The sequence below is a fragment of the Chiloscyllium plagiosum genome, unplaced genomic scaffold (assembly GCF_037043375.1).
Source record: "Chiloscyllium plagiosum isolate Xiang-an unplaced genomic scaffold, Cpla_swu_hap1 HiC_scaffold_40, whole genome shotgun sequence".
Taxonomy (NCBI): Eukaryota; Metazoa; Chordata; class Chondrichthyes; order Orectolobiformes; family Hemiscylliidae; genus Chiloscyllium; species Chiloscyllium plagiosum.
In genome coordinates, this window is record NW_028270178.1 from 65,928,487 (window position 1) to 65,934,686 (window position 6,200).

A 6,200-nucleotide genomic window follows, 5' to 3' on the forward strand; every position below is an offset into this window, starting at 1 on the left:
TTCATTACTGTGACCTTCTACCCCTGAAACAGCGTGGCTCACTGCCCACCTCTACACTATCCAGCCTGGCACCCTGCGCACCTCTCCACAATCCAGACTAGCACCTTGCCAACATCTCCACTAGCAAGCTTGGCAAAGAAAGACCTCAGGCATTTCAACTCAAACTATCCCTCACCTACCAAGCACAATTCGACCAAATTATTCTTGTGACCATTACCACTTGCCTGGATGCCACCCTGCAGATGGGGTGCATACAAGCTTAACCCGCAGCTAGCCAACACCTCCCAGCCTACCAGCCCAAACTCTCCCACATTCCCAATCTATCCCCTCACTTGCTCACCAGCTTCCAACTTTGAGTCTACTCCTTCATGAAGTCAAACAGTCATAACGTCATATAGCACAGAAACAGTTCCTTTGGTCCAGCCCATCAATGCTGACCAGAGTTTCGAAATTACACTAATTTGTCTGCCTTTAGCACATATCCATCCACAACGATCCTGTTCCTGTACCTGTCCAAATGTCTTCTAAATGTTGTAAATTTCTCTGCATTTACCACTTCCTCTGGCAGTTTATTTCAATGTCTGGTACAGTTACAACATGAAGCCCCAACGCTACATGACCAATGTAGCCACATGTGCCAAACACCTTCAAAACGCTAGCTACTTGAGACAATGCTTTCAAGAATCTATGAGTCTGATTCGCCCTCTTCCCTTTGTTCAAGATCACTACCCAGTGCCCTACCATTAATTCTGTAAGTTGTGACATGATTTATCTTCTCAAAAAGAAACACGTCGTATCCATTTAAATTAAACTCCATCTGTCACTCCTCAACCCATTGGCCCAGATGATCAAGATCTTCTTGTACATTCAGATAACTTTCACTGCCAATTATAGCACCAATTTCGGTGTCATGTGCAAACTTACAAACCATGCCCCATTCAATGTTTTCATGACTTTTAACCAATATTGTACCCTGCTTGCCTTTTTCCCACATACATGTAGCATTTTTTTTAAAGGATTGAAGGAATCTATCTTCTTCTTGAAATCACTTCATGTTTTTACCTCAATTAATTTCTGTGGAGGAGAATTCCAAAGGTTCACCATTCTTTCGTTGAACAATTAACAATCGTATTCAATTTTATCGGGTGTTGGAAAGGCTGGTGAGCAGCATGATTTATGATGATCCCATGAATGGAATACCATTCTAGAGGGGTTGAGGTGCCTTCTTCCGATTGTAATTTGCATGCTGACATGTCCCTTCGTCAGCATGTTCCAAAACTGTGATCTTTGAGGATAAGGGCGTGTACGCATGCAAATGCTTCACCTGAAAGCTTTCCTCCAAATTAGTCTCCATCTTACAGTCATAGAGATGTACAGCATGGAAACAGACCCTTTGGTCCAACACGTTCATGCCGACCAGATATCCCAACCCAATCTAATCCCACCTGCCAGCACCCAGCCCATATCCCTCCAAACATTTCCGATTCATATACCCATCCAAAACCCTCTTAAATGTTGCATTTGTAGCAGCCTCCACCACTTCCTCTGACAGCTCATTTCATACCCGTACCACGCTCTGTGTGAAAAGGTTGCCCCTTTGGTCGCTTTTATATATTTACCCTCTCACCTTAAACCCTCTAATTCTGGACGCCCTGAGGCCAGGAAAAATTTTGCCTATTTACGCTATCCATGCCCCTCATAATTTTGTAAACCTCTATAAGGTCATCCCTCAGCCTCCGACACTCCAGGGAAAACAACTCCAGCCTGTTCAGCCTCTCCATATAACTCAAATCCTCCAACCCTGGCAACATCCTTGTAAATCTTTTCTGAAACTTTTCTCGTTTCACAACATATTTCCGATAGGAAGGAGACCAGAACTGCACGCAATCTTCCAACAGTGACCGAACCAATGTCCTGTACAGCCGCAACATGACCTTGCAACTCCTGTACTCAATACTCTGACCAATAGAATAAAGCATACCAAACGCCTTGTTCACTATTCTACTCCACTTACAAGAAGCTATGAACCTGCATTCAATGTCTCTTTCTTTACTTAAAAAAGGGGTTCCTGGAAAAGCACAGCAGGGCAGGCAGCATCAAAGGAACAGGAGAATCAACGTTTCGGGCATAAGGCCTTCTTCAGGAATCATGCCCAAAACGTCGATTCTCCTGTTCCTTTGATGCTGCCTGACCTGATGCGCTTTTCCAGCAACACATTTTAAAGCTCTGATCTCTAGCATCTGCAGTCCTCACTTTCTCCTCCTCAATGTCTCGTTGTACAGCAACACTCGCTATGACCTTACCTTGAAGTGTTTTCCCAAAATGCAGCATCTCACGTTTATCTGAATTAAACTCCATCTGCCACTTCACGGCCTATTGGCCCATCTGGTCAGGATCTCGCTGTAATCTGAGGAAACCCTCTTTGCTGTATCCTACCCATCCAAATTTGGTGTCATCTGCAAACTTACTAACTCTACCTATTATGCACGCATCCAAATAATTTATGTAAATTATAAAAAGTAAAGGGCTCAGCACCGATTCTTATGGCACTCCACTGGTCACAGGCCTCCGGTCTAAAAACAACCCTCCACCACCACCCTCTGTCTTCTACCTTTGAGCCAGTTCAATATCCAAATATCGAGTTCTCCCAGTATTTCGTGAGAGCTAACCTTGCTAATCAGTCTCTCATGGGGAACATTGTCGAACGCCTTGATGAAGTCCATATAGCTCACATCTAATGCTCTGCCCTCATCAATCCTCTTTGTTATTTCTTCAAAAAAATAAATCAAGTTTGTGAGACATAATTTCCCTGCACAAATCCATGTTGACTATCCCTAATCAGTCCTTGCCTTTCCAAATATATGTAGGTACTGTCCCTCAGGATTCCCTCCATCGAGTTGCCCACCACCGCCGACAGGCTTATTGGTCTATAGTTCCCTGGCTAGTCCTGACCACACGTCTGAAACAGTGACACCACGTTTCCCAACCTCCAATCTTCCGGCACCTCACCTGTGACTATCAATGACACAAATATCTCAGAAAGAGGCCCAGCAATCACTTCTGTTGGTTCCCACAGAGTTCTCTGGTACACCTGATTAGGTCCTGGGGACATATCCACCTTTAACCGTTTGAAGACATCCAGCACTTTCTCCTCTGTAATCTGGACATTTTGCAAGATGTCACCATCTATTTCCCTCCCGTCTTTATCTTCCATATTCTTTTCCACACTAAGTATTGATGCAAGATACTCATTAAGTATCTCTCCCATTTTCTGCATCTCCACACAAAGGCAACCTTGCTGATCTTTGAGGGACCCTATTTTCTCCCTAGTTACCCTCTTGTCCTTAATGTATTTGTAAAAACCCTTTGGATTCTCATTAATTCAATTTGCCAAAGCTATCTCATGTCGCCTTTTTTCCCTCCTGTTTTCCCTCTTAATTATACTGCTACTTTCTTTATACTCTTCTCAGGATTCGCTCGATCTATCATGTCTTTATCTGACATATGTTTCCTTCTTTTTCTGAACCAAACCCTTAATTTCTTTAGTCATAGAGCATTCCCTATACCTACTAGCCTTTCCTTTTACGCTAACAGGAATAAGCTTTCTCTGGATTCTCGTTATCTCATTTCTGAAGGCTTCCCATTTTTCAGCTGTCACTTAACCCGCGAACACCTTCCCCCAATCAGCTTTCGAAAGTTCTTGTCAAATACCGTCAAAAATGTTCTCTCTCCAATTTAGAACTTCAACTTTTAATCTTGGTCTATCCTTTTCCATCACTATTTTAAATCTAATAGAATTATGGTCCCTGGCATCAAAGTGCCGCCCCCCCCCCCCCCCGACTCCTCAGTCAGCTGCCCTGCCTTATTTCCCAAGAGTAAGTCCGGTTTGGAACGTTCTCTTGTAGGTATATCCACATACTGAATCAGAAAATTGTGTTGTACGCACTTTACAAATTCCTCTCCATCAAACCCTTTAACACTATGGCATTCCCAGTCTATGTTTACAGAGTTAAAATCGCCTACCATAACCACCATATTATTCTTCCATATAGCTGAGATCTCCTTACACGTTTTTTTCTCAATTTCCCTCTAACTATTAGGGAGTCTATAATACAATCCCAATAAGGTAATAATCCCTTTCTTATTTCTCAGTTCCACCCAAATAACCTCCCTGGATGTATTTCCGGGAATATCCACCCTCAGCACAGCTGTACTGTTATCCCTTATCAAAAATGCCAATCCCCCTCCTCTCTTACCTCCCTTTCTATCCTTCCTGTAGCATTCATATCCTGGAACATTAATCTGCCAATCCTGCTCATCCCTTAGCCATGTATCTGTAATTTCTATGATATTCCAGTCCCATGCTCCTAACCATGCCCTGATTTCACCTGCCTCCCTTGTCACGCCCCTTGCATTGAAATAAACGGAGTTTAATTTATTAGTACTACCTTGTCCCTGCCTGCTCTGACTGTTTGACTCGCTTCTGTTCTCAACTCTACTAGTGCCAGATTGACCTCTTTCCTCACAATCTCCATGAGTCCCACCCCCTCCCCACTCCCATCTTACTAGTTTAAATCCTTCCGATCAGCTCTACAAATTTCCCTGCCAGTATATTGGTCCCCTTCCAATTTAGGTGCAATCCGTCCATCTTGTACAGATCATTTATAACCGAAAAGAGATTCTAATGATCCAAAAATGTGAATCCTTCTCCCATACACCAGCTCCTCAGCCACGCATTCATCTGCTCTATCCTCTTATTCCTGCCCTCAGTAGCTCGTAGCACTGGGAGTAATCCAGATATTACTACTTTCGAGGACCTCATTTTTAAATTTCTGCCTAACTCTATGTAATCTCCCTTCATAATCTCAACCTTTTCCCTTCCTATGTCCTTGGTTCCAATGTGGACAATGTCCTCTTGCCGTCCCCTTTCCCCTGTGAGAACATTCTGCACTCTCTTTGAGACATCCTTGATCCTGGCACCGGGGAAACAACACACCATTCTGCTTTTTCGCTGCTGGCCACAGAAAGGTCTGTCTGCACCTCGGATTGCAGAATCTCGGAACACAATTGATCTCTTGGAAGCTGACGTACCCCTCGTTGCATTAGAGCCAGTCTCAATACCAGAAACGTGGCTGTTCGTGCTATGTTCCCTTGAGATTCCATCACCCCCTACATTTTCCAAAAGAGCATACGTGATTGAAAAGGGTATATCCACAAAAGACTCCTGCACTAGGTGCCTACCTATCTTAACTTTCCTGGAGTTAACCCATCTATGTGACAGTATCTGAGACTTCTCCCCTTCCTATAACTGCCAACCATAATATACTGTTGCTGTTGCAATTTCCTCATTGCTTCTAACTGTCTCTCCAACTGATCCATTCGATCTGAAAAGATTCGCATCCAACAGCACTTATGACAGATATAATCCGCAATAATGCTTAATCTCTCTTTAAACTCCCACATCTGACAAGAAGCACATATCACTCTATTAAAGGCAACTTTTGCTCCTTCATAATTTACAGACCCAGAAATTAGCACCGTCTTATTCATCGACAAAACACTGCCCCACACAAACTTTAGCAATTCAAGGACGTTGATGATGATTGGTTTCTCAAGGAAAAGTCTGACACTTCCACACCGATCTAGAGATGCAGATAATCACTGGAAGCATTGAAAAGTATTTACGGGAATTGTGAATGGTTTCCTTCTGTGTGGTTTGGCTTCTTTTTGTCTGAACAAACAGTGCTACTTCTTAATCATATAATGGGAATGAAGATTTCCTCATTTTTAGCGCAGCAATCACACATTATACTTCCCTGGATTAAAGAAATATAATTTTAAATTAATGTAATGTGGTGATTGGGATGTTTGAATTGGAAGTTATCAAAGATTTAAAGCTTATTTTCATGACCAATTAAATCCAGCCTCATTGGGTCACTTTAACTTCTACCAGAAGTGTCTTTAAACAACGGTTTCTCCCTTTGTTCAGGGAAGTAAAATCATTGAACCAGGGATGGTTTTTGCTTGTTAGTCAAAGATGGTAAAGAGTTTTAGCCAAAGAGAGGCCTGAGAAATTAGCGCGCAGATGCAACATGATCTAAGTAAGTGGTGGAACAGTTCGAGGGGCTGAGTGCCCTCCTCCTGCACCTTCCTATAACTGTGTCCTTCATTAGGCTAGCACTGACACTGAACACGTTTTA